Source organism: Panthera uncia (genome assembly GCF_023721935.1).
Source record: "Panthera uncia isolate 11264 chromosome B2 unlocalized genomic scaffold, Puncia_PCG_1.0 HiC_scaffold_24, whole genome shotgun sequence".
NCBI classification, from domain to species: domain Eukaryota; kingdom Metazoa; phylum Chordata; class Mammalia; order Carnivora; family Felidae; genus Panthera; species Panthera uncia.
In genome coordinates, this window is record NW_026057580.1 from 75,926,319 (window position 1) to 75,953,283 (window position 26,965).

Here is a 26,965-nt window from a genome sequence, read left to right on the forward strand (position 1 = left end):
GCTTAATTTTGTGTGATCTAATGTTTCTTCCTAATGATGGAACACAGTGACACTCTCTCTTACCCAGTGTGTAGCCTGTCACATGGGAAGGAGACAACAGGTGAGTGAATTCATGGAGACCTCATGGCATGCCCTCTCTGGAGGTCCGCATGTCCCCCAATCTCCACTTCTCTAGACATTCCCTTCTTAAGGACATTTCAATGGGTAGGTGAGCAGGATTCCAGAGTCCCCATCCAGTTCCCAGACATCCATTGGAGTGGCTGTCTTTTCCAGAGGTTTCATGTCAGACCCATTGCTACCCTCAGTTAGAATCTTTCAGTTCCCAGGCAGGTGTGGCTGCTTGAGGACATAAGGAGAAAAAAGAAGTGGGAAAAATGCTAGAAAGAACAATAGCGACCAGTAAACTGTCATTATAGTTACACCAAGGAAACAAAAATTGGATGTGAATATAGTACTTAAAGAGGTGTTTGTAAATTTTTGTATAGGAGTGAAATGACATTCATGTTTTCCTTTCTTTGTAAGCATTCTGTGTTTAGGGGGAGGAAGGAGACCTTAAGTTCTACTTTAATCTTGGGAAGAGAGGGCTGCCTTCATCTATTCATCATGCCTTTCCCAGAACGCTGATTAGGGGAGAAAGACATGTTCTTGGGCTCCCCAGTCTCCCCAAATGTAACCTACACACTGTATTCCCAAAGATCCACTTGTCCCAACCTCAGAGGAGGGACCTGGTGGGGGATGGAGACATGGAGGTCTGAGGCATAAATGGCTGACCCAATTTCCATGTATGATAGGCATGGGTCCTTGAAAAGTTTGTGCGTTTTTTTAAAGTTTATTTATTTATTTTGAAAGAGAGAGTTGGGGGAGCATAGAGAGAGGGAGACAGAACCCCAAGCAGGCTCCACACTCAGGTTGATTTCACAAAGCGTGAGATCGTGACCTGAGCTGAAACGAAGAGTCAGATGTTCAACCAACTGAGCCACCCAGGCATCCTGAAAAGTTTGCTCTTGAAGGGTAGAAGTCCTTGTGGTGGAAAGAGGTCCTTGTAGGTGACCTCCTATAAGGAGGTCAGAGGATGGCTAGAGTCACAGCCTGCCACCTACCGCTCCTGCATAATTTCTAGCACCCCTCTAAGACCCAGTTTCCTCCTACATGTAACAGAATTAATGGGACCTGGTCTGCATCTAACAGTGCTTAATAGCAGTTGCACCTGAGCTGGTGGTGAACTGATCATCTGGGTCGACGTTGAATGTCCAGCAAGCATTAAACAGAAACCCCCTATGGGTGCTGCATGGCCTACTGCCCATCACCCAGACCAGGTCCCCTGTCATTTTCACTTCCTCCTGCTCCGATTTCACTGCACAGGTGCAGGTGACACAGCTGGAGGTGACAACAGCTAAATGCCACCAAGGCCAGCTGGCCAGCGGTGGTGCACATGCTCTCACCACAAGCACCTGCACAGGCATGAAAACTGAGGTTTGGTGCTACAGCCTTAGGAAGAGGGGATACTGATCACAGGGTGGTTTGGGTTCCAGTTTTTGAGGTTTCTGGTTTTTGTTCTTTCACCCAGGAAGGCATGTGAGTGCGGGCTTAACTTCCTGGCTGATTTCTTTTGAGTCTACCCTTTTTCTGTTCTTATCTAACTGGACTAACGTTCTTAATTTCATTTCACTTTCTCTTTTTCCTTTGAATTCCCATCTCTTCCTCTTCTTTTTTTTTAATTTTTTAATTTATTTATTTTGAGAACGGGTGAGAGCTGGAGCGTGCATGCAAGTGGGTGTGGGGCAGAGAGAGAGGAGGAGAGAATCCCAAGCAGGCTTTGCAATGTCAACACAGAGCAGGACGTGGGTCTTGAACTCACGAACTGTGAGATCATGACCTGAGCCAAAGTTGGATGCTTAACCTACTGAGCCATCCAGGTGCCCCTCTCCGTCTTCTGTTCTGATCTCCTTTCTCCACATTCCCATCCTTTTGGCTTCCTTAATCCCCTAAAGTCCTTTTGCACAGTTTCTGCACAGACAAGCAGATTCGCTTTTCTCAGTAGTGATTAGGGGCGACTCCTCTGCAGGGAAAGCCTCTCCGTGCAAACATCTGCGGCTGCCTCGTGAGCCCCTAGATTTTTAGATGGTTTCACCGTGAACATGTATCTTACACCATAAGCCAGCACATGCGCACAGATATGACTGAAACAATCTTTATCCTAGAACACATTGGGCACCCTGATAATCTTCATTTTTCTCTTCCTTCTTTCTTTCCTTCCATCCATCTTTTCTTCCTCCCATCCCTCCTCCATCCCTCTTGCCTTCTCTCTTCCTCCCTCTCTCTTTTTCCTTCTCTCTTCTTCTCTATTGCTGTTCTTCAACCTCTAAACTGATCTCAGGACTCATTACTATCATTAACGGAGGACTGAAACTTGTACTTTGAAAACTATTGATTTAGAAGCACTATCCACTGGCCCTGGGGGGAAAAGACCCTTGCCTTCATTTTCCTTCAACACATACTGTGTCTGTGTATAATGAGAAACCCACTCCTCCTCAAACATGAAATTTCAATTCCCCTGGGGTGAACTGAGAGACAAGGACAGAAGGAACAACAAGTCTTTAGAGAATATTGTGGAGGCATCTTGGGGTTCAGGAAATGGTGATAATTGTCCTGATGCTTTCCCTGGCTTCTCTCTTCACAATGCCCCAGCGTTTCCTGTCCCCCTCCCTCCTCTCCCCAAAAAAGTTTTGACAAAGGATCTTGTGGTAAGCAGATTAATGCCCCTTCCCAAAATGTCCATATCCTAGTCCCTGAAACCTGTGAATGTGTTGGTTATGTTATGTGGCAAGGGTAAATTAAGCTTGCAGAGGGAATCAAGGTTGCTAATCCACAGGTCTTGTAATGGGGAGAATGTCCTGGACCAGTTGGTTAGGACCAATGCAATCACAAATATCCTTATAAGTAAAAGAGGGAGGCAGGAGGGCAGAGTCAGAGTCAGAGAGATTCAATGTAAGCAAGGCTCATAGAGACTTCCGGTCTCTAGTTTTGCATGCAAGGAACTCAGAAGTTGCCACTCCATCCTAACAACACAACAAAAAGCTGAAGAGACTGGGAAATCAACATCTCTTCATAGATCCAAAAGAGAATGGAAGACACAGGGCAAGCCACTGCCCACAAGGTTAGAGAGACAGGCCTGTGTGCCTGCATCAGAGCTTCCCTGAGCAGGGATGCAAGACAGGAGACATGGTGGGAACCCGTGCCAGGGTAAAACAACCTGCCCAAAGCAGCGTGAGACTTACCTCCAGGAGCTCTACCAGGCTCCCTCAATAAATATGGGAGAAACATCCTCTCATGCTTCTGGCCAGGGGAGAGGGAAAGGAACCATTTTGAAATACACCAGAGCACTCTGTTCTTAACAAGGCCTGCCCTCAGGGGAAACTAGTTAACTAGAGCCTAACCAGCTGGGGTATTCTCAGAGCCTAACTGACCTGGGAAAGGAAATGCCCAATTCCAGCCCACTTTAGCCATCCCTTCCCACCTATGGGGCAGGGGAAGACAAAAACTGAGACACATTTGTGAGCTCACAGTCCAGAGGCACACACAGGCTCACCAGAGGACTGAGAACTGATCACAGGAGTGTGGAATGCTTCCCCATCCTGACCACCACATTACTGAAGGTCTATTTACAGTAGTTCCTTTCACCCAGTACATGATGAACAGCTACAAAATGACAAGGCATACCAAAGACCAAAAACACAGTTTGAAGAGACAGCTCAAGCATCAAAGCCAGAAATGGCAAGGATATTGGAATTATCGGATTGAGAATCTAAAACAATTTTGATTAATATGCTAATATGGTCAAAGTAGACAACATGCAAGAAAGACTCCATTAGCCATTGTTAGCTTAGAAGATGCGAGAGAGCCACAAGCCAATGAATGCAGGCAGTCTCTAGAAACTGGAAAAAGCAAGAAAACATATTCCTCCTTCCATGCTCCAGAAAGAAAAACAATCCTGCCAGCACCTTGATTTTAGCCCAGTGAGACCCATTTCAGACTTCTGACCTCTAGGACTATAAGATAATGTGTGTTGTTTTCAGCCACTAAGTTTGGAATGATTTGTTACAGCAGCAGTTGGAAACTAATACAGATGTATTCTCTGTCGATTATACCACACTATGAATTAGAGCATTTCTGAATCCAGAGTTTATTTAAAATACCTGCTTTCTGGGGCTCCTGCGTGGCTCAGTCGGTTAAGCAGCCAACTTCGGCTCAGGTCATGATCTCACAGTTCGTGAATTCGAGTCCCCTGTAGGGCTCTGTGCTGACAACTCGAGTCTGGAGCCTGCTTCAGATTCTATATCTCCCTCTCTCTCTCTGCCCCTCCCCCACTCATGCTGTCTCTCAAAAATAATAAATAGTGTTAAAAAAAATTAAATAAAAAATACCTGCTTTTTCTTCTTCCAAGGCTGGCCCTGACACTTGGCATTGTCCTCAGCCTGGGAAAGGAATCATGAGCCGAAGTCTGGCCTCCAACAGTGGTGCCAGGGGCCAACCTTCTGAGCCACTGAGACCAGGTAGCTGGCTGAGCCCTGGAGGGTAGGGTGGGTAACTGGGATGCTGATGAAAGTGGGTTCTTCCTCATACATCTCAGCAAAGATCATGAAATTCAGTTACCCTTCAAATTGTCATTTTACCTGTTTGTTTGTTTGTTTGTTTGTTTAGAGAATAAAGGCAGTCACTGAATCTTAGTCTCCGAGCCTAAGCTAGGAGACCACTCAGCTACAATTCTGGAGCAAAGATTTTCCCAGGCGGTGATGAGTGCTGTATGAGCTCCTGTTGGACTAGACCTGGATGTTCTTCCCCACGCCCTCTTTTTAAAAAAAATTTAGAAGTAAATGCCTTGATAAGGTTTTGGTGTTTTTTTTTTTTTTTTTTTTGCCTTAAATGTTTATTCATTTATTTTGAAAGGGACATAGAGTGGGGGAGGGGCAGAGAGAGAGAGGGAGAGAGAGACAATCCCAAGCAGGCTCTTCACTGTCAGTGCAGAGCCCGATGAAGGGCTCGATCTCACAAACCGTTAAAATCACGACCTGAGCCATAATCAAGTGTCTGACGCTTAACCAACTGAGCCACCCAGGTGCCCACCTATATTAGTTTTTTACATTATAATCTCCCTTTAGAAAGACTATGAACATATACTGGTAAATGTGGTTGTCTCCTTTTTGTAACTGAGATATAATTAACATATAACATTATATTAGTTTCAGGTGTACAACATAATGATCCAATGTTTGTATATATTGTGAAGTGATCACCACAATTAAGTCTGGTTGGCATCCATCACCACATAGTTACAAATCTCTCTTGTGCTGAGCCTTATGTGGATCCTCCAGTTCTCCTTATCCCCTTCACGATTGGATTCTACCCCAGGACTGCCATCACCTGGACAAGAGGTCTTGAGAAAATAAGCTCCCCAGCCTTAGTTTCCTCCTTGATAAAATGCCAGCACTGCCCAGAACAGCATAATATTCCACTGGAAGTACTCAACCAAAGCACTAGAAGGACAGTCTGTAGATTTTTTTACTGGTACAGCTGCTTTCTCTTTGCTGTAAAGTCCCAGGTTTTGTGCACACTCCCATCGGACTTGAAATGGATTATATACATACATATAATTGAATGTATACGTACATAAGTGCTCACTAGGGCCAACAGTTTCTCTATTCAGGATCTTCCTCTCTATGAGGCCAGTTAGGATGATACAGCATTTGTCACTTACACCAGAGGAATACTAGGTATAGATGTTTTGCGAAGACTTTTCCTTCCAGCCCACAGCTTAGAGTGCTTCTACTTCAAAATGTTCTTTGTGTCATAAGTTTTTAAATTCTGACATGCTTTGTGGTCTTCAGGATGCTAGATTCTTTACTGGAGACTCCTCATATTTGAGAAGCTGCTGAGAATACTAACAGCTGCCAAAACTCAATGTCTCTAAATGAATGATTCCATTTTCTCATGATTCATCATTGACCAGTTGGCTAGCCCCCAGTCCTCATGGCGCTAACCATTGCCCTGCTCAGCCTGGAGTCAATCCTGACTTGATGCAAAAGGAGTATAAACTTCAGCCCCAAATTCTAAAAGTTAGGCTCAGTCACCCTTTCTGGACCATCTCTGTGGCAAGATCTAATAACAGGGATTCTGAGTGCTGAGAATTTTGCCTTTCCAACCTGCTAAATTGTCTTCACTTGAGGCTTGAAGCTCTGCCATACTCTGGTCAGTCTCCCTTCTGGGAACAATCTAAACAAGGAACTGCTAACAAACTTCTCCAATATCCTCTACCTATCTAAGTTCTTGTTGAACCCAAGAATGCCACCACCTGCCTAAATTCCACATTGGGACACCCTGCAACTTTGTTGTAATGGATCACCCCACTACTCATTCCTGCCCTGTGGAGTAGGCCTGCCCTGCTACCTGTTCTGCTGACTGCATTTCTTCTTGGCACCTGTTCTTGTGCTTGTCCCCCACCCCCTCCTAGACTGCCTGTTCCACTACAGTTAACTGGGTTATGCCTGGCCATATCCCAAGATATGCCAACAATTGATAGATCACACTTTAGGAGCCAGAAAATCTTATTAGACTGAAATGTTAATTAGGATAGGAACTCTTGGAATGTAGCAGCAGGCAGAGCCACCAGGGTTTGGACAGTGGGGAATGTGTAAGCATCACATTAGAGAATTACTCTCTAATATAAAATATAAAATGAGATGCCTCAAACTGAGGAAAAAAATAAATGGCTGCTGATTTTACAAAGTCTAGAAGTTTTTAAATTTTTTTGTTGTTTTTTGTTTGCATTTTAAAATTATCTGTAATTGCAGTAAAATACACTTAATGTAAAATTTGCCATCTTAACCATTTTTAAGTGCAAAGCTCAGTGGCATTAGGCACATTCACATGGTGCAACCATGGCCATCATCCGTTTCCAGAACTCTTCATCTTGCAAAACCAAAACTTTGTATCTATTAAACAATAAACTCCTCTTTCCTCCCTCCTTCAGGCCCTGGAAACTGCCCTTCTACTTTCTATCTCTAGGAATTTAGCTACTCTAGGTATTTCATTTAAGTGGAATTGAACAGTATTTGTCTTTTTGTGACTGGCTTATTTCACTTAACATAACGTCCTTAAGTTTCATCCAGGTTTTAGCATGTGTCAGAATTTGCTTCCTTTTTAAAGCTGAAAAATGGTCCACTGTGTGTGTGTGTGTATATATATATATATATATATATATATATATATACACCACATTTATTTATTCATCCATCCATAGATGGATGCCTGGACTGCTTCCACCACTTGGCTACTGTGAATAAAGCTGCCATGAACATGGTATATAAATAACCTTTGGATCCCTGTTCCATATTTTGGGCTATAACCCAAAATGGAATTACTAAGTCAAATGGCAATTTTATTTTTAATTTTTTGAGAAAACATACCATTTTCCATAGCAGTTGCACTATTTTACATTCCCACCACCAGTGCACAGAGTTCCAATTTCTCCACATCCTCTTCAACACTTGCTATTTTCTTGTAGTAGCCATCTTGATGGATGTGAGGTGATATTGTTTTATTTTTATTTTTTCATAAATCATCTAAATTTCCATCCTGTGAAAAGATTTACAAAAGATTTATTCATTCCACATAACTTATTTGGCTCTTAATATGTACACTTTGTGGAAAGCATTTGTATTGCCCACCAGATATATATAGTTCTCCTAGCATAGGATAGAATCAAACTTTCCCACCCCTTGAAGTCAGGTGTGAACATGACTTGCTTTAGACAATGACACATGAGCAGAAGTGACAATGTAACATTTAGGAGGAAGCTCTAAGAACCATTGGGTGATTCATCACCTTCCCTTCTTCCTGCTTCAATGATTATAAAATTAGTATCAGAAAGGTGTCCTCATTAGCCTGGGTTCCTGAGTGACTACAATGAGCAAAACCCCCATGCCAATCTGTGATGGCCATATAGAAGGACTGAGAAATCACCTTTGTTGTTATAATCCTCCAAAATGTGGGGGTTATTTGTTTCTGCAAAATTTGTTTCTGCAAAATAACCTAGCTGCTCCTGACCTGTATACATTTTGCTCCTGTATTTGACTGCTAATTTGTGTTTGCACTCTCTGATTGGATCCTAATCCCTCTGAAAGAAAGAACTATGCCGTATAGCCCTTTGATTTCCCTTTTTCCAGTCCAGTGCCGCAAACATGTAGACACTTTATGAATGTTTGCTGATGGTAGGTGGTGGTGGTGGTGATGGTGATTATGACGATGACGACAATGGTGTTAGTGGAGAAAAAGATAAAGACATGAAGTCCATATCAAACGTACTTAGATTGTGAAGCAACAACTTTGGTCTCAGTATTCTTGATTTTAAAAAAAAGTCCAGGAGCGCCTGGGTGGCTCAGTTGGTTGAGCGACTGACTTCGGCTCAGGTCATGATCTCACGGTTTGTGAGTTCGAGCCCCGCGTCAGGCTCTGTGCTGACAGCTCAGAACCTGGAGCCTGCTTCTGATTCTGTGTCTCCCTCTCTCTCTGCCCCTCCCCCACTCATGCTCTGTCTCTCTCTGTCTCAGAAATAAATAAACATAAAAAATTAAAAACAATAAAAAAACAAAAGTCCAGTTAGAAACAGACTCAAGAATGTCATGATTTTTGAACTTATAAAATATGTACATTTTGATCATATTTCCTATGTACTCTAGGAGTCTGTTCAAACAAACTTATATGTAAACAATGCTGGTTCTAGTCATATTAATTTTCATGTAAAATTTGACTGTTAGCTATAAATCATAATCAGATTGTGATTAAGAAGTAGTCTTCCATAAACATGGTTTCCACCTGTTGCTTATCTGGCTTAAAACATATTTCCCTCTTTATTTTTCTTTATAATGCCCAATATAGTGCTGGATATTGTGCCATCTCTGTAGTGGCTTCAAGGCTACCTCTGTTCCAGATTCAATGTCCATCTGTTCTCAAAATATCCTGTTACCAAATAAAAAAACAAAGCCATCCCTGGAGTTTAGCTTTGGGTGACCCTAGATGGTTTGACCTGCCATGGATCATTTTCTCCCTGGAAACAAATAAGGGCTTCCTACATCGCATCATTTGTACAGCCTTGGACAAAGGATTATGGTAACATTTGCCACGTTTTCCTATAAAAACAACCGAGCCCAAATCTAATTTATAATTGGATCTTGAAAAGTATGATTATTCTGTTGGGACTACTTTCTTCAGATTACTTAATCCTGAGAATTTACAGGGCACATAAAGAATGAAAGAGAAATGAGGTCAATCCTCCTGTTTGCTTGCCCTCAACACGGTCTGTCATCCTCTCCCTTCTCCCCTCTGGTTCACTTCAATACCATTGATACAGGCTCTTTGTCTCCCACGGCTCTACCTTCACTTTTTCTCACAGTCCCGGACTTGGAATTTCTCCCCCTTCCTGACCTTCATCAGTATTTCAACCTCCCATCCTTTCTCCAATTACAAGGCATATCTTAAACATTGATTCCATATCCCTGTTCTCATTTTCTGTTTCCCTAAGTGCTTTTGAAAAAGAAGATAATTGAGGAATGTCACTAAGAGATCACTATCTTCTGCTGACACTGAACATCTCCCCAAATGGATGAATGGGTAAAGTAATGCTTAGAATAAAGACAGGAAGATGTAGTGGAAGATCAAATAGAGGAGAGATAGAGGGTGGAGTTCATTTTGTGGCGTCTGATTGGTGGAGGCTGTTGAATCACATTTAGAGTTCAATAAATACATAATGGAGTATGGTAGAGACAGGGTTTTACTTTATCCTTGAAAGCTGGAGGAACACTAATTAAAGCTGCCATCAATTATTTGTCTCTGTAACACACTTCCTTTCACTGAAAATAATTAGTAGAACTGACCATTTATTTATTACAAAATAAGTACTGTATTAGTCATGATTTTCCAGAGAAACAGAACCACTAAGATGTGTGTGTGTGTATGGAAATTTATTATAGGGATTGGCTCATAGGATTATAGAAGACAAGAATTCCCATAATCAATTTATTGTCCATAAGTTGGAGAACCAAGAAAATCATTGATACAATTTAGTTTGAGTCCAAAGGCTTAAAAACCAGGGGGCTGATGGTATAACTCTTAGTCTGAGTCCAAAAACCCAAGAATCAGAAGTATAGATGTCTAAGGGCAGGAGAAGATGGATGTCTAAACTCAAGAATAGAGACAGCAAATTTGTCCTTTCTGGCTTTTTTGTTCTATTCAAGCCCTGAATGGATTGGATGATACCCATTCACAGAGGTGAAGACTATCTTCTTTACTAAGTTTACTAATTTAAATGCTGATCTCTTCTGGAGCCACCCTCACAGACACATCCAGAAATAATATTTTATCAGCCATCTGAGCATCCCTTAGCCCAGTCAAACTGATGCATAAAATTAACCATCATATGGAGCAAAAATCCACACATTACTTATGAAATCCTCATTAAACTAAAGAAGTTGCAACCTGAGATGGATATTCCCACTGTCAGCCATCCTGATGTGGGAGTGAGTTGGCCTAAGATAGAGGAGGGAAGGATCTTCTTTTCCTGAGACTATACTCTGATATAGGAAGCTGTCTGGGTATGCTCTTTGGAGGAAGCAGCCCCCTCCATGTTGAAGCCTAATAGAAGTTTCCTTTAATGCCTCTTGCTGAGACTGATTTGGGCTCATGATCCATAGGAGCACCCTTCTAGCAGCAGTGTCTGCTGCTCTGTGCTGGATGTCTGTTTATCCCCACCACAGCCTGGTCTTTGCTGAGCTGTGAGGACTAAAGACAGCAACAAGAACCTCTGCTCAGAGCAACAGGCATGCAGAAGTAGAGCAGCCTGAGGAAGCCAGACCCAAGTTAGACTGGAGGATTTGTAGACAGGATTCAGCAGATTACACACCTTCTTCCCCTAAGATGTCCAGAAAACACTAAAAAGGCAATCAGTAGATAAATGGGTTTCTTCTTGTCCACAAAATGAGAATTCATTGCACTTTGGATATTAAAGGATGAAGGTTCTTGTTTTTTAGCTGATAAGATCTGGGGATATATCAATTATATCTAATTGGGAGTATGGAGAGAAGGATTTGAGTCTCCTGTTTCTGGCATCTCAAGAGTATTTCCAATCATTCCAAGCAGAACCACAGCTGTCCAAACATTTCTCAAGGAAAATTTTCAGAAAAAAAACGTATTCTAAAATATAATGTCGGGGCGCCTGGGTGGCGCAGTCGGTTAAGCGTCCGACTTCAGCCAGGTCGCGATCTTGCGGTCCGTGAGTTCGAGCCCCGCGTCGGGCTCTGGGCTGATGGCTCAGAGCCTGGAGCCTGCTTCTGATTCTGTGCCTCCCTCTCTCTCTGACCCTCCCCCGTTCATGCTCTGTCTCTCTCTGTCCCAAAAATAAATAAAAAACGTTGAAAAAAAATTTTTAAAAAATAAAATAAAATAAAATATAATGTCATCTTTCACCTATTAAGGGATGGCAGACTGACCAACTAGAGTGTGCAATTTGTCCCATCAGAAAAACGAGCCTTCCCTGGATATAGTTTTCATCATTCGACTCTTTAGTCCCAAATAGCCAAAGGCTCCCTTCTTCCTCTAATATCAAGTTGATATTCTACTCCTCAATTTTTCCTTTGCAAAAAACCCTTCCCAACCATGGAACTTCTTACTTTCTCCCCTCATAAGCTTTCTTTCTAAAAAAAAATTTTTTTTTAACATTTATTCATTTTTGAGAGTGAGAGAGACAGAGCCTGAGCAGGGGAGGGGCAGAGAGAGAAGGAGACACAGAATCAGAAGCAGGCTCTAGGCTCTGAGATCTCTGCACAGAGCCTGATGCGGGGCTAGAACCCACAGAGCGCAAGATCATGACCTGAGCCAAAGTCGGACACTCAACCGACTGAGCCACCCAGGCGCCCCATAAGCTTTCTATCCCGTGGGTGGTTTCTCTGCCTCCCTTGTTCATCCTGGCTCTTACCTCTGCTTATTTTGTTCACATCACCTAGTACTGGGTGCTGAACAATTTATCCCTTAATTTAGCCACTGTCTTGAATTATGAGCTAAGAGTTTTAATCTATTTGTTTTGATCCTTCAACTAAATGACAATCTCCTCCAGGGAAGAGTATCTCTTACTTCTTAGATATATTCCTTATTGCACCTAGCACCAGACCAGGCACCTTACACGGCTCAATCAACACATTTTTATTAAATCTTGAAGAAGAGGCTGGGAATCATGGATCTATAACTAGTTCTCATAACTAGTTCTAAGTGCCCTTCTTCCTGAATCCCATGAAGAGTTTGTGTTTCCTAATGCCACTGTAACAACTCGTTACAAACTTGATAACTTCAAAAACAGCAATTTATTCTCTAAAAATTCTAGAGGCCAGAAATCCAGAATCAGTTTCAGTGGCTCAAAATCAAGGTGTCAGCATTGCCGCTCGCTCTGGAGGTTCTGGCGGCAATCTGTTCTTTGCTGCTTCCAGTTTCTCATGGTGGCCAGCATCCCTAGGTTAATGGCCATGTCACTCTAATCTCTGCTTCCCTGGTCACATTGTCTTCTCCTCTTCTGCGTGTCAAATGTCCCTCTGTCTCTCCTTTATAAGGACACTTGTGATTGCATTTTAGGGTCCTCTTGGTCAATCCAGGATAATTTGCTCATCTCAAAACCCTTAATTTAATCATATCCACAAAGATCCCTTTTCCATGTAAGGTAACATTTATAGGTTCCAGAGATTAGAACATGTTATCTTTAGGGGTCATTAATCATCTCCTCCAAGTTATAATTTCAACAATATTCTTAAAATTTGATGAAATAAATAAAAGAACAATGGAAAAAGAGAATATTGAACAAACATAAACAAACAAACAAATGTAGTTCTCAATTCAATACGGACCAGTTTGCACACACATATGCATGAGTTTGTATGTTAGCAAAAGTATTTCCTATTCCTTCTTCAGCTTCCCTATAGACTATCTTATTTAGAGAAAAAACAAGACCAGAATTAAAACACATGGTCGGGGCATTTAATTGAGACTGCCAGCATAACAGAAAGATTGGGTTCTATGTACAGACAGATTTTTTTTATAACTAAAGTATTTTGAAACTTCATCCAATAAAAATAGCATTTAAGGTTAATATGTGTTAAAGAATGATTTGGGTAAGTAGCCTGAGATAAGACATACTTGAATTTGCAAATGTTTCTATCAAACTATAATCTTATTCCACTATTCCTTTCTAAACCCCATGAGGAATTAAGAAATAATGGGAGATATAATTTTAATTCCCAACATTTGTATAACAATGTATAGTTTCCAAAGCTCTCGATATATCAAACCCAACTTGCTTCTCACCAAACCTGGTGAAACAGACAGAGTGAGTATTATTTCTCCCAGACTTCAGATAAACAAATAGATTCAGGGAGTAAATGACTTGCTCAAGAAAACCTGGCCAATAGTTGTCAGACGTTAACAATAACTCAGGCTTCCTTCTTTCAAGTCAATATACCTTCAGGTACACTAGTGTTTCAAGATTAAAGTGACAATAATGAATGTAATCCTTAATTAAGAAGTGTGTAAACTGATGTGTAAGAGACAGTTGTCTGCTGATAAGCCGTTTGTTTTGCTGGAACCCTGGCAGCTTTTCACTCTACCAATCTGTCTCTTCCATATTTGTCTGGGGTCTACCTCTAAACTGGCCTTAAACTAGATCCAAATCTGGGGACATTCCTGACATACAAAAGTACTGGCAGCTAGACCAGAAATCTGGTTTTTATTTTGGTTCTGTAGCTTAGTTTAATGAGCATATCTTGGAATTCAACTTTCAGTCATTCAAATGATATTATTTATTGATCCAAAAATATGTGTATGGCATTGTGTCAGATACTGTGAAGAACCTCAGAGAAGCATCAATCACTCACTCATCCTTCCATCCATACATTTACTCATTTATTCATGTAATATTAATACATCATCTTCTATAGTGAGGCACTGGGATCAAAGATGAACAAAATAGGGTTGCCACTATTGAAACTCACAGTCCAAAGAGGGGGAGAGACTTAATTGATTGGGAAAATAAGATGCCATAAATCGAACACTGGAGTTATACGTAGGGATAAGGAAGGTATTCCCAGAAGCACATCTGAAATGTATCTTTTAGAACAAGTGGAGTCAGCAGGGAGAAAGAAGAGTAAGAGAGGGGCAGAGGACACATGAACAAAGGCCCAGAGCCCAGGTACAGCACAGTGTGCATTAGCCATGTTTCTGCATCCTCAGGATCAACATCTCAAATCCCGTCTTTCAACCATCTGCCACTGTAGGCTACCAACCGAGAGCCATAGTCATAGGACAGGTCCTGGGCAAGATCATTTTATTAGCTGTGGGGCCACTATGTAGTGTTTGTAGTGGATGAGATACACAGGACCATACACTTGAGTTTATAGCCCTGCTTTAAGTGGAGAGAAGAGAAGGAAGGGTCTGGCTTCTCATGCTCCACCAGTCCCAGGTTGAGTGAGGGATCAAGAGCACCAAAAGCTCACCCCAAGGAGGAATCAAAGGAAAAGGGGAGGACCCAGAAAGGTCATTCAGGAGGAAGCAAGAATTTCTAATGTCTCACATTTTCAAGCCTCCCAGCACCTCAGCTGTTTGTCTTGGACCCTTCCCAACATTCCTTTCCTCTTCCCAGTGGGGTGAGGCTGTGGATGGGGGGAAGCACAAGCCCTGGTGGTTGGAGTGTGACACTAAGTGATATGGGAGCGGGGTGCAGGCCCAGGGGGCTCAGGACTGCTAGTATTTCCTAAAACCTGAAGTGAAAAGCAGGGTGTCATAAGCAGTGAGGCTAGAGAGATAAGCCAGTGTATGGCTCTTGGGGGGTCATATCTGCTGTTTCTAGTAGTCTAGAGCAGTGCTCTTCCAAAAGAAATGAAATGCAAGCCACGTATGTATTTTTACATTTTGTAATAATCGTGTCAAAAAAAACAGCAAAAAGAAGCAGATAAAATTAATTTCAATAATACATTTTATTAAACTCAACATATCCAAAATTTTATCATTTCAATATGTATTCAGTATTAAAAGTAATTGATGATAAACTGGTTTGTTTTGTTTTTGTACTAAATGTTCAAAACCTGCTGGGTGTTTTACATTTACACACATCCCAGTTTTGATGGGCCACGTTCCAAGTGCTCCATAGCCATGTGTAGCTAGCAGATACCCTACGGGGAGCTCAGATCTGGAATTTTTCCTGAATGTACATGGAATCACAAAAGGAATTGTAAGCATGGCAGTGGTGAGATCATATTTATATTCCAGACATATCATTGGGGCAGATTTGAGGAAGGTAACTTAAAGGAGAGGGGACCGCAGGCAGGAAAATGAGAGAGGAGACAATGACACAGAGGTATAGGTGCGGGATGACCAGGGTCTGCACAAGGAGTGAGGAGGAGGAAGGAAAGTGTAAGGGGCACTGTTAGTTAGGATCCAGTCAGAGAAGCAGAAATGACCCTAGGTCTTTCAAAGAGAAGGAAACAGTTACAGTGAATTGATTATCTAGTGATGAAAATGATGAAAAGCCTAAGAAAGGACAATAATACCGTACGGAAGCTAGCAAAAGCACAAGTCACTGTCACCCCGAGGCTGGAAGACAAAGGGAAGAGGTAGAGTAGCCAGAGCCAGAAGCTGGGCCATCTGCTGGGAGACAGAGCTATAACTGGTCTGGCTGCTGCAAGCCGGCACAGGCAGCCCAGAGCTGTCGTGGGGCAAATGCTAGCAGAGGCAGAGCAAGAGGGAGAACTACACTGGCTTCTCCCTTCTGCCTACCTTCCAGCTTCCAATGGCTCCTCCCATTGCCAAACCTCTCAGCTGAAAGGGGAATGTGCTTTCCTGCTGAATAGAAGGCAGGCTGGGAATGGGCCTGAGCGCACATTGGCAAATAAACAGTCAGGACAAGGAGACACATTTTTTTAAAATTTTCAAGAGGCAAGTTGGCATAAGTTGAAGACTGTACGTACCTACTATGGTCCCTCTATATAATGTTTTATGTACTTATGATGAGGTAGTTTCCTCATCTGTCCTATAGGACCATATAAGGGAGAAAGAGAATCAAAGTTGACCATTAGGTTTCCCAGACTCAGCAATCCCAAACCAGTCTAATCTGCCCATACATCTCTCCTTTGATAAGAGTCCTTTCCCAAGGGGACTTGTAATCCTTTGTGTAAACAGGTCTCTGAAGCAGACCCACCCTTCCAGTTGGCCTGACATGAACAACACTTGTCAAATTCCAAGCAGGGGCTCATATTTAAGACCTCACTTACTCATGTACTCTAGCTCTGGTGACAAGGTTCTATCAAATGAGAGATCAAGAGAAGCAGATCTGGGGAAAGAGACTGAAGTCTCAGTGTTAGAAACATTGGTTTCAAGGCACTTTTAGGATGAAAAAGAAAGATGACTGAGAGACATTCGGACATTTGAGCCTGAAATTCAAAGGAGGGGTCATGGCTGAAGATCTAATTTGTGAGTCCTCAGTATGCTGGGGGAGCTAAAACAGAAGGTTGATGAGATCACTCAGAGAAAGGGTATAGAATGAGAGGAGATGCAGACAAGTAAGAAACTCAGGAACAGCAGAACAGAGGGATTTTTTTTTATTTTTTTAATGTTTATTTATTTTGAGAGAGAGAGAGAGAAAGAAAGAGAGAGCAAGTAGGGAGAGGGGCAGAGAGAGAGGGAGACACAGAATCTGAAGCAAATTTCAGGCTCTGAGCTGTCAGCACAGAGTCCCATGCGGGGCTCGAACTCACGAACCGCGAGATCATGACCTGAGCCGAAGTCGGACACTTAACCGACTGAGCCACCCAGGCGCTCCGGAACAGAAGGATGTTGACAGAAAGGATGTCCATGAAGGAGGGCTGAAAAGAATGGCCCGAGAGGAGAACCAGGAGGGTGCCAAGTCACTGAAGCCCAGGAGTGGACACTTGAACGAGTCTCCGTTCATTCATTCCACTAGTACCATTGAGCTCCTACTCCATGCCAGGCACTGTTCCAGAATGCTCTGGATACAACAGTGAACAAAGCAACAAAATCTCTGCCCAGATATGATTTGCACTCTGGTGTCAGTGCAGCAAAAAAGGTCCAGCTAGATGAAGAATGAATAAAGTCCCATGGATTGAAAATTAGATAGCTTTGGTGAATAATTGGTGAACTGCTTTGGTGAGCAGTTCCAAAAGTGATAAGCTCAGAAGACAGACTGTTATGCCCTGAGCAAATGGCAAGTGAAGGATAGTGTGTGTAAACCATACTTTTAAGAAGATGCATAAAAAGGAAGGGGCAATGGGGCACCTGACAGAGGGTAGCACAAGTTCAAATGAATGTTTTCCTTTGGCTAAGAGATACTTGCATGCATTTACGGGCTAGCCACTAGAGAAAGGAAGCCTGGAAATTCAAAGAAGTTGAAGATGTGAAGAGGATGCTTGATGGAGCCAGATTCTGAAACAGACAGAAGGGGAAACTCTCAAAAAGCCCTGTAAGCCAAGGACATCATGAAGGTTTGGTATTTTTTCTAGTGACTACAAAAATAGCATCCCGATTCAAAAGAAACCTAAGGGTAGCTTACATGTTTCACTGAGTTTAAAGAGGGACAGAGGGAAGCTTTTTCTTTTCTCTTCCTTCAACCCTCTCTTTGCTTCCACCCTGCTCTTTCCACTGACTCCATAATATCTTAGTGGCTAACACATATGTACAAACAGGACCCCGAATGGCCTCCCCAGCCCATTCAGAGCCCTGCTTGCCACAACTATCCACCTAATTGGGTCTTTACCTAAGAATGCTAAAGTGCAAAACTGCCCAGGCAGCAGAAGTGCTCAGAATTCTGGGAGTAGCAGCTGGAGGGGACCAGGCAGCACCCAGCCATCACTGACAGCAGAAGGAGGGACTTCTTCCTGGGGTTCCCAACTGGCATTGTGGATCTGGGCTGCTCACGGACACAAGACAGCCCCCAGTCTCTAGGACATCCTTCCCCAAAGAAGACGTTTCAGGCTAGTGTAAGCAGATTTAGAAGGAAGAGAGAGGGCTGCACACCAACCTTCCACCCCAGCTCCTCTGTGTCTTTCTAATGAAGACAGAACTGATTTTAAAGAACCAATGTGAGGTGGGTTTATCTTCACAGACTGCACTTTATTGACAGCAGGTCCAACAGGGAGGCCTCTGGCTGCTGGGCTCCTTTCTGAGGCGCGCTCAGCCTGTAGGGCAGAGACCATGTGGAAGGTGTCGCCCTTCCTGGCTTCCCTGGGATCAACATGCCAGCATGTGCTCCGTGCAGTGTCAGTGCGTCACACGCTCACTGAGTTTTCCAGGACACGTTTACGAAACTCTTTCCTTCCTGACATAGTCAAAACAAACTCCATCTTCCTGGGGCGATGAGGTCAGACTCTTGCCACACACCTGAGGTTGCAAGCCAAGTCCTAAAACTATGATAGTCTAAAAGAATACAACAGAAAATCTCTAAAGGGCATATAAAAGAGAAAAGCTAGAGATTTGCACATGTGTATATGTATATATCTGCATATATCAGTTATATATATATACACACACACACACATATATATTCCAATATATGTATACATGTGTGTATATTATACACACATCTATTTACACAGATGTGTGTATGTGTACTTCTAGCTGCAGATATACAGATAGATTCAAACACACCCACATAACTAAATAATAAATGTGCACTAGGAAAGCCAGAAAATAATAGATTTCATTCAAGTACTCACCTACATGAAACAGAATAGAAAATGGGAGTTTGGGTTTTAAAAAAATTAGTTCTAATGTAATTTGTTTATGGTTACAAAACAACCAGATGGAAAGCAGTCTGGGGAAAAATCTGTTTCATCACTGGAGTGCACAAACACAATTAGAATGCTAAAAACATTAAATCTCATGAAACTGAACAGAACAGGGACTTTTTTTTTTCTTTTGAATGGCGATTAGATGAATTATAGCCACCTAAGCTCAGTAATCTCTTGAGACTCAATATTCCTCATAACATCAGCTGTGGGCAAAAGAAAAAGAGCTGGCTAATTTGAAATCAATCATTAATATTCATTTTTTATCTTGCTGCAGCTGTAGTGACTGTGGTCTGTCATCTTTACTTTCCATGTGGCAATTCATTTCTTTTGAAGAAAGCAGGATTGGCAAGTTTCCTTTAGTCGCTTGCTCATTCCTTCATTTGTTCATTTTCTTCTTAAAAGAAAAAAAAAAAAAACCCTAGAGTGCTTTTCAAGTGACTTTTGAGCAACCTGAGCTGAAATGATTAGATATCCATTTATTGTGACTGGAGAATTTTTTTCTTTTTTAAGCTATGTGAGTATTTTAAGCATACTTTTCATTGATTATATTTCAAGTACTAGGAGTTTTTAAAAAGTAAAACCACAGAATAATTCTTGCCATCCATTTCAACAGAAATCTAAAATTAACATACATAGAAAGAACACTGAACAAAAATGTTCCTTAATTTTTTAATCAAATCGTATTTTTACTATCAAGTTCACTTAAAAAAATTTTTTTAAGTTTATTTATTTTTGAGAGAGAGACAGAGTGCAAGTGGGGGAGGGGCAGAAAGAGGGAGTCACAGAATCGGAAGCAGGCTCCAGGCTCCGAGCTGTCAGCACAGAGCCCAACGCAGGGCTCAAACTCATGAACCATGAGATCATGACCTAAGCCAAAGTCGGACGCCTAACCGACTGAGTCACCCACGTGCCCCTCAAGTTCACTTTTAATAAATATATGTTTATCTTTAAAAATAGAAAACATCTGGTATCCTACCATACTCATATAATCACAGTAAGCATTTGAATTTTTTCATCATTTTTTCATTTGCATAGATTTCTGCTGTTATCAAGTTATATTAATAATGTTTGATTCTGCTTTTTAGACTTACTGTTAGCTCCCTGATGTTTTTCTTATGACTATATAGTTTTCCTTTTCATAACTGTGGTAAATACACATAATGCAAAGTTTACCATCTGAACCATTTTTAAGTGGACATTTCAGTGGTGTAATCACATCCACACTGTTGTGCAACCAGTCTCCAGAACTCATCTTGCAAAACTGGAACTCTACACCATGAAGCAACAGTGCCCTATTCCTCCCGCCCTCCAGTCCCTGAGAACCACCATTCTGCTCCCTGTTTTTATAAATTTAACTACTCTAAGTACCTCATGTAAGTGGAATCATGCAGTGTCTTTTTGTAGCTGGCTTCTTTCACTTAACATAACGTCCTCCAGGTTCATCTGTATTGTTTCACGTATCTGAATTTCCTTCCTTTTTATTTATATACCATATTTTGTTTTCCCATTCATTGTGGATGGACACTTAGGTTGCTTCCACCCTTTGGCCACGGTGAATAATGCTGCTGTGAATGTGGGTGTACAAATATCTCTTCAAGACCCTGCTTTTAATTCTTTTGGGTATATAACCAGAAGTGGAATTGCTAGATCATATGGTAATTCCATTTTTATTTTTTTTAAGGAACTTCTATATTGTTTTCCATAATAACTGCACCATTGTACATTTCCACCAATAGTGTGCAAGGGTTCCAATTTCTCCACACCTTTGCCAACACTTGTTATTTTCTCAATTTTTTTTTTCATTGTAGCCACCCTAACAGGTGTGAGCCAGAGTATACAGTACCCTTAATGAGCATTTTAAATGACTACATAATATGTTGTCTGGTATATATCCATAATGATTTACTTAACCATAACGCTTTTGTTAAATATTTACGTTTGTTCCCATTTCCCCCCCAATTATAGATAACGCTGTGGCAAACATTTTCAGTATATACTTTTCCCATGTTTTAAACTTTTAAACTTTTCCCATGTCTCCTTTGGGTAGATTCCCAGAATTAGACTTATAGGTTTATGTTGAATAAGTCTTTATTGCTATTGATATATTTTACTTTAATAACTTTTCCTGTTAGGTATTGATTAGCTTTGAAATAATTTGCAGGGAGCAAATTATTGGGAGCCTACAAACTACATGGGAGCCTTCCAGGGGGTTTCTTTTCTTTCTTTCACCTATGTCCCAAACAACATATCACACATGGAATAGTCTGCCTAAAGCAACACTTCCTTTAGGTTTTTCATGACACTGCCACCAGAATTTCTCTTTTGAAAACACAAAGTCTGGAGCACTTGGCTGGCATGTGACTCTTGATCTCGGAGTCGTGAGTTCAAGCCCCACGTTGGGTATAGGGATTACTTAAATAAATAAAAACTTAAAAACAAACAAACAAACACAAAGCTCATGTAGTTATCCCTAGTGTTCTCAGAGTCAGTATTTGCGAATTTGCCCAATGGCTAAAATTTACTCATACCCCCCAAACCAGGGTTCCCAATGCTCTCAGAGACAGTCATGAACATGCACAGAATGGTGAAAAATTGGAGTCACTTGACATACATGTTCCCAGCTGAAGTCAAGGCTCATGGTATACGTGAGTACCCTTTGGCAGTGTATTTAGTGCCACAGTTTCCACATTTTTGTGCTTTTTGTTGGTGACTTCACTGTTTAAAATGGTCCCTATGTGTAGTACTGAAGAGCTTTGTAGTGTTCTTAAACACAACAAGTGATGTGCCTTGTGGAGGAAATATGTGTGTTAGATAAGCTTCATTCAGGCATGAATTACAGTGCTGCTGGCTGTGAGTTCAATGTTATCAACCAACAATATACATTAAATAAGGTGTCTTTTACAGAAACACACACTAAACAAAGTTACGTATTGAGCAGCTGATGAATGTGTTGTGACCGGACTCACAACCCTGAATATTCCCCTAGAAGGACAAGCTCAGTATTCGCCAATTCAGCATTACCAGAGACTTCTAGAACATCACTGCCACAAACAATGAGAATTGACTGTATTTGTATGCTTCGTTTAAAAAAATTTAAAAACTCATTATTACAGTTTATATTTACTAAGTCTGTCATTTAAGGCCTACACCTTTATGCCCTAAATGAGTTCTTTAACCTTATCTTTGCCTAATCCCCAGTGTGGACTTTTGCTGCTGAGAAAGATTCACCTACAATGGTAAGAGACAGCTGCTTGAAATAAATGCCTTTAGTTCTGCCAACAGAAGGCTATCTGGTGGTAAAAATAAATTCTGCTCTCAGGGGCACCTGGGTGGTTCAGTTGGTTGGGCTCTGACTTCAGCTCAGGTCACGATCTCGTGGTTTGTGAGTTCGAGCCCCACATCGGGCTCTATGCTGACAGCTCAGAGCCTGGAGCCTGCTTCAGATTCTGTGTCTCTCCATCTTTCGGCCCCTCCCCTGCTCATGCCCTGTGTCTCTCAATAATAAATAAATGTTAAAAAAAAATTTTTTTTTTTTTTACAAATTCTGCTCTGAGATTAAATTCTACAGCAAAAAGGCCCTTATTTCTCAGGCACCTTAGAAAAAGGCTCTTGCTCTTTTATTTCTCCTGGCAGCACCCTGTCTTGGTCTTTCTTTGTTTCTAGGAAACTGTTTTGTCGTTAGCATGTTACTGCTTCATCCAGAATCCTATAGCCACATTGGGCTCTAATTTCCCTGTGGATGTGAGCTCCTGGCACACTGATGTTAACTCTGACATTCTCTTAGAGTGTATTCAGCCTCGTGGCCAGAAACGGCTCCAGAAAGCATAACTAAATAGTGATATCACAGAGTGGAGCCTTTGTGGGTGAGTCCTAACATTTTTAATCAGCTTTCAGAGGTTTCTGGCACTAAGAATTGCAGATCATGGGATTTAAACCCGTATTCAACTCCAAGTAGATTTCTTGCTCTAACGTCAACCTTCTACATCACCCTAACCCTTCGATAGTCTGATATGTCTTTATGGCCTGCATGACGGTGTTGAGGGAAATAAAAAGAGTATGGCATCCACATTCACCTCTCAGCTGATGACAGTGTAGAAGTAGCATCATTGTGCCAAGTAGCACAGTAATCCTGGCGCTCCAGGCAGTGACCGGCAGCAGTCATCAGTAGCGGTAGGAAGAAGCAGAGTAGCGAGAGAAGCAACCGCAGTGTGGAACAAGCTCAGGAGCAGACGCAACATGACGCCCCTTTCCCAAACGTGCTTGCAGGCCCCCCACAGATCTGTGTCCTACACCATGCACAGACATGTCACTCCCACAGAAAGCCACTACCCATGTGATTAAGTCCAAATTCTTCAGCCTCAAACTCATAAACTGGTGCCAGACCCCCTTCCCCCACCATTTCCTTCTACCACACCTCCCACCACCCTTGCTGTTCTCCAGTCCAGCACTTTCTTTCCAGCCTGGTCTACTGACCCTGTGGGGGGATTACACTTCTTTGCTCAGTGGTTAGTTCCTCTAAACTGTCATCTTTGCTGGGCCTTCCCAGAACCACTCAGATCCACACAGGGTCACCCACCCCTTCCTGGGTACCCTATTGCATCTTCTTATCCTGACCCTAGAACCACCTGTATTGGACTATGGTTACTCATTTTTATGTCTGTCTCTTCTACCAGGCTACAGGGCTTGCTGAGAGGAGGGAGAGTCTTTCTCCTGTTTGTGTCTCTTATGTCAGCCTGGTGCCTCACATGCAGAGGTGTAAAGGGTGTCCTGATGATTAGATGAATGAATGCAGGGACACATCTTTGTGATGTTAATTAACGTACTTTGGCCTCAGGAGTCCTAGCTGGTAGCTCCTGTTAACGTTTGGCTGGGAGAAGATAAGTAGGTGGCAAGACTTGCTGTTCTAGGAAAGAAGGAAATAACAAGAGAAATTCCAAACGGACACTAAAGGGAAGTGGAAGATCCACTCCGTCCAGTCCAGTGGAGAGAAGGAAGGCGAAAAAGATGGAAGTCCAGAAACCAAACACTTCGTCAAGTATGTTCTGACTTCTCTTCAAACAAAATTCCAAAGAAGCGGGTCCTGGTAGTTGAGGAGAAATGGAAAGCAGGGGGATCTTATGCCCTACTTCCCCATTAGAACTCCAGAAAGAGACAAGCAGGATGACCCCAAGCAAACAGCAGGCACCCACACTCAGGGAGGGTGCTCTGATTAGTCTCCGGAGGCCCCTCTCTTCCTCTGTGGCTGAAAGGTAACTGCCATGATGATCAAAGAAGAAATGGTGGGGCTACTTCTGCACAGAGGCCATGGCATGGACAACGTAAACCAGAGGCCAAATGCAGAACTCAGCTAAGACACAAAGGGATTCACAGTAGCAGCAAGAGCAGAAGTGAGGTCCAGTCTGCAAGTGAAGACCACCAGGCCCTGCGAAGCCAAGGGAACAGGCCACAGATCACCAGCCTCAGGCTTCAGCTGCAGATACCAACAGAGCCCTGTGACTGAAGGGATACCTGGAGGACTTTGCGAAGTCTAAAAGGCCCAAGAGATCTATGTCTATGGGCCCAAAGCCCTCTTCCAACCCACAAAGTCACATCCATATCTGATCATAGTTACTGCCTTGGGAAGAGCAGGGACTGGGAAAGAAATCTAAAAGATGCAGTATTGATATGTAAAAGAGCAAGTTAGATCATTAAAAGCAATTAGAATATATATTTAACTGGCCAGATGGGAGTTCCCACTTCACCTTCCTCCAAAAAGTGAGAGCCTGGCAGGAGGATTTGCCCAGCTAAACAGAAAACTATATTTTGGGAGGTACATGCGCTGCTGTATGCTATATGAATTTTCCAACCCTACTATCAAAAAAAAAAAAAAAAAAGATGAAGGAGAAGCAATCAGGTAGATACATCTAGTGAAAAAGGCTCCCAGCAGTGAAACAGTGATGGTGTTCTGGGGACTTCTGTGCCATTTTGTCCAACAATATGCCTCCCATTTACACGTTCACACCTTCCTCTTTTGTGAGAAATCTGTACTTCCTCAAAACACTGAGGAGAAGAAATCAAGCTACTTAAACCCTGATTCTGGGTTTAAAAGTCAGTGGCTGCTGCTGCTGCCACTCCCGTCAGGTATAATTTACATCATGGCTGCCTCTTGCTGATACCTTCAGAAGCTCTGTGAGTGCACGGGTGTGTGCATGTGTGTGTGTGTGTGTGTGTGTGTGTGCACGCACATTCATGTATGTGTGCACACGTGCCACTCTTACTGATCTTTGGGTTGGAGGGGCCTCAGGGAATCAAAGTCCAACGTTCACAGTTTACAGTGAAGGGTGGGAGGGCTTGCCACCTACCTTGGTGTGAGTAGACAGGGGTGACTCTGGCGCCGTGAACTCTCCAGTCTACCTGCAAGCCCTGCTTCCCAGTTCATACCTTTGGCTCTTCTGGCCTCTCCAGCAAGACCTCAGACTTGATGCCAAAACCCAAGTGCAGACTCTCTCAGTTCTCTGCTCTACAGGTCTTCTCTGCCCAACTTCTGAATCTGGCTCCTACAGCCCCTGCAATCTGTGTGAGAACTCCAGAACTGGGCTCTTTAGAGTAAGAAAGGACACTGGTTGCTTCCTTCTCCTCCAAAGCCTCTCAACTGCTCTCCTGGTAATTGCTGACTTCCCTCTGTCCAGCCCACCACCTGCCACCCTACCTGATGCTCACAGCTTGCCCTGTATCTCTCTGGCCATGACTGGCCCTGGTTGGCCCTGGCCTTCCCACACCTACTCTTAACTTTTATTTTTTTTACCATTCTGAAAGTTCACATGGGGATATATTTTGTTATAGTTAGGGTTACTACATACTCATACATGTAGGTACCATGAAGGGTAACATGCACCGATTCATTTAATCCTTCAAGTGGCCTAAGATATTGCTGTTTTACTAAGGGGGAAACTGATGTTTAGGGGCATTAAGAGTTTTACACAAAACCACACAGCTAGTAAATTGTGGAATCCGAATTTGGACCTATGTCTGCTTACTTCCAAGGCCTGTATGCCTAGCTCCACGTGAGGAGTCTTCACCCTAAAGATGGTCCTCTGGCTCTGAACCCACCTCCCAATAATTTCCAGACAAGACCCCTACTCTTTGGAAGCTTCATTAATTAATTCATGCCAATGCACAACTTGTTTTGTTTTTTTTTTTTCCTTCACCTACATCTCATTGTCTAAGGACAATTTTTTTAAAGGGTAAAATAACGACTCTCATGTTATTATAAAATAAAAACAAGTAGTGCTGAGATGCTGAAATGAACTTAACTTGCCTGCAAAACTGGTCAAGATCTGCAGGGCAATAATCAAGTGCACGTGCCACTGCTCATTTGCATTTTTACAGACAATCATTTGCATTATTATTATTTTCTACAACTTAGAGTACAAAATGTCTCAGAGATAATGGAAGGTGGACATAATGTGGAAGGGTGTGTTACACAGAACACTCAGCAGTTATTTTTACACATTTTAAGGTCTTTTGCACTTTTTGACATCCTGAACATAATATTTTATGATATGAATGTATCATAGTGTAATCACTACACACACACACACACACACACACACACAAATTGATCTAGATTTAACTTGTGGAGAAACATTTTCTCTTCAGAATGAATATAATATAAGCACCTAGTCTTCCAGCTTCTTTTTTTTTTAATTTTTTTTAATGTTTATTTATTTTGGAGAGAGAGAGACAGAGCATGAGCAGGGGAGGGGCAGAGAGAGACACACACAGAATCGGAAGCAGGCTCCAGGCTCTGAGCTGCCAACACAGCACCCGACGCGGGGCTCAAACTCACAAACTGTGAGATCGTGACCTGAGCCAAAGTCGGACGCTCAACCAACTGAGCCACCCAGGTGCCCCTTCCAGCCTTCTTTAAGTAGAATCTATCAGAGATAAGAATTCCGCAACCAACCATGTATTACTCCAAAAATTTTCCCCCAATATCATAGGTTACTAACATTTTCCAAAACAATGTCACGCACAGATTGTACTAGGATAGTCACCTCCTATCTTTAACGGTGTCAGTGTTCACACGGCAGTCAATC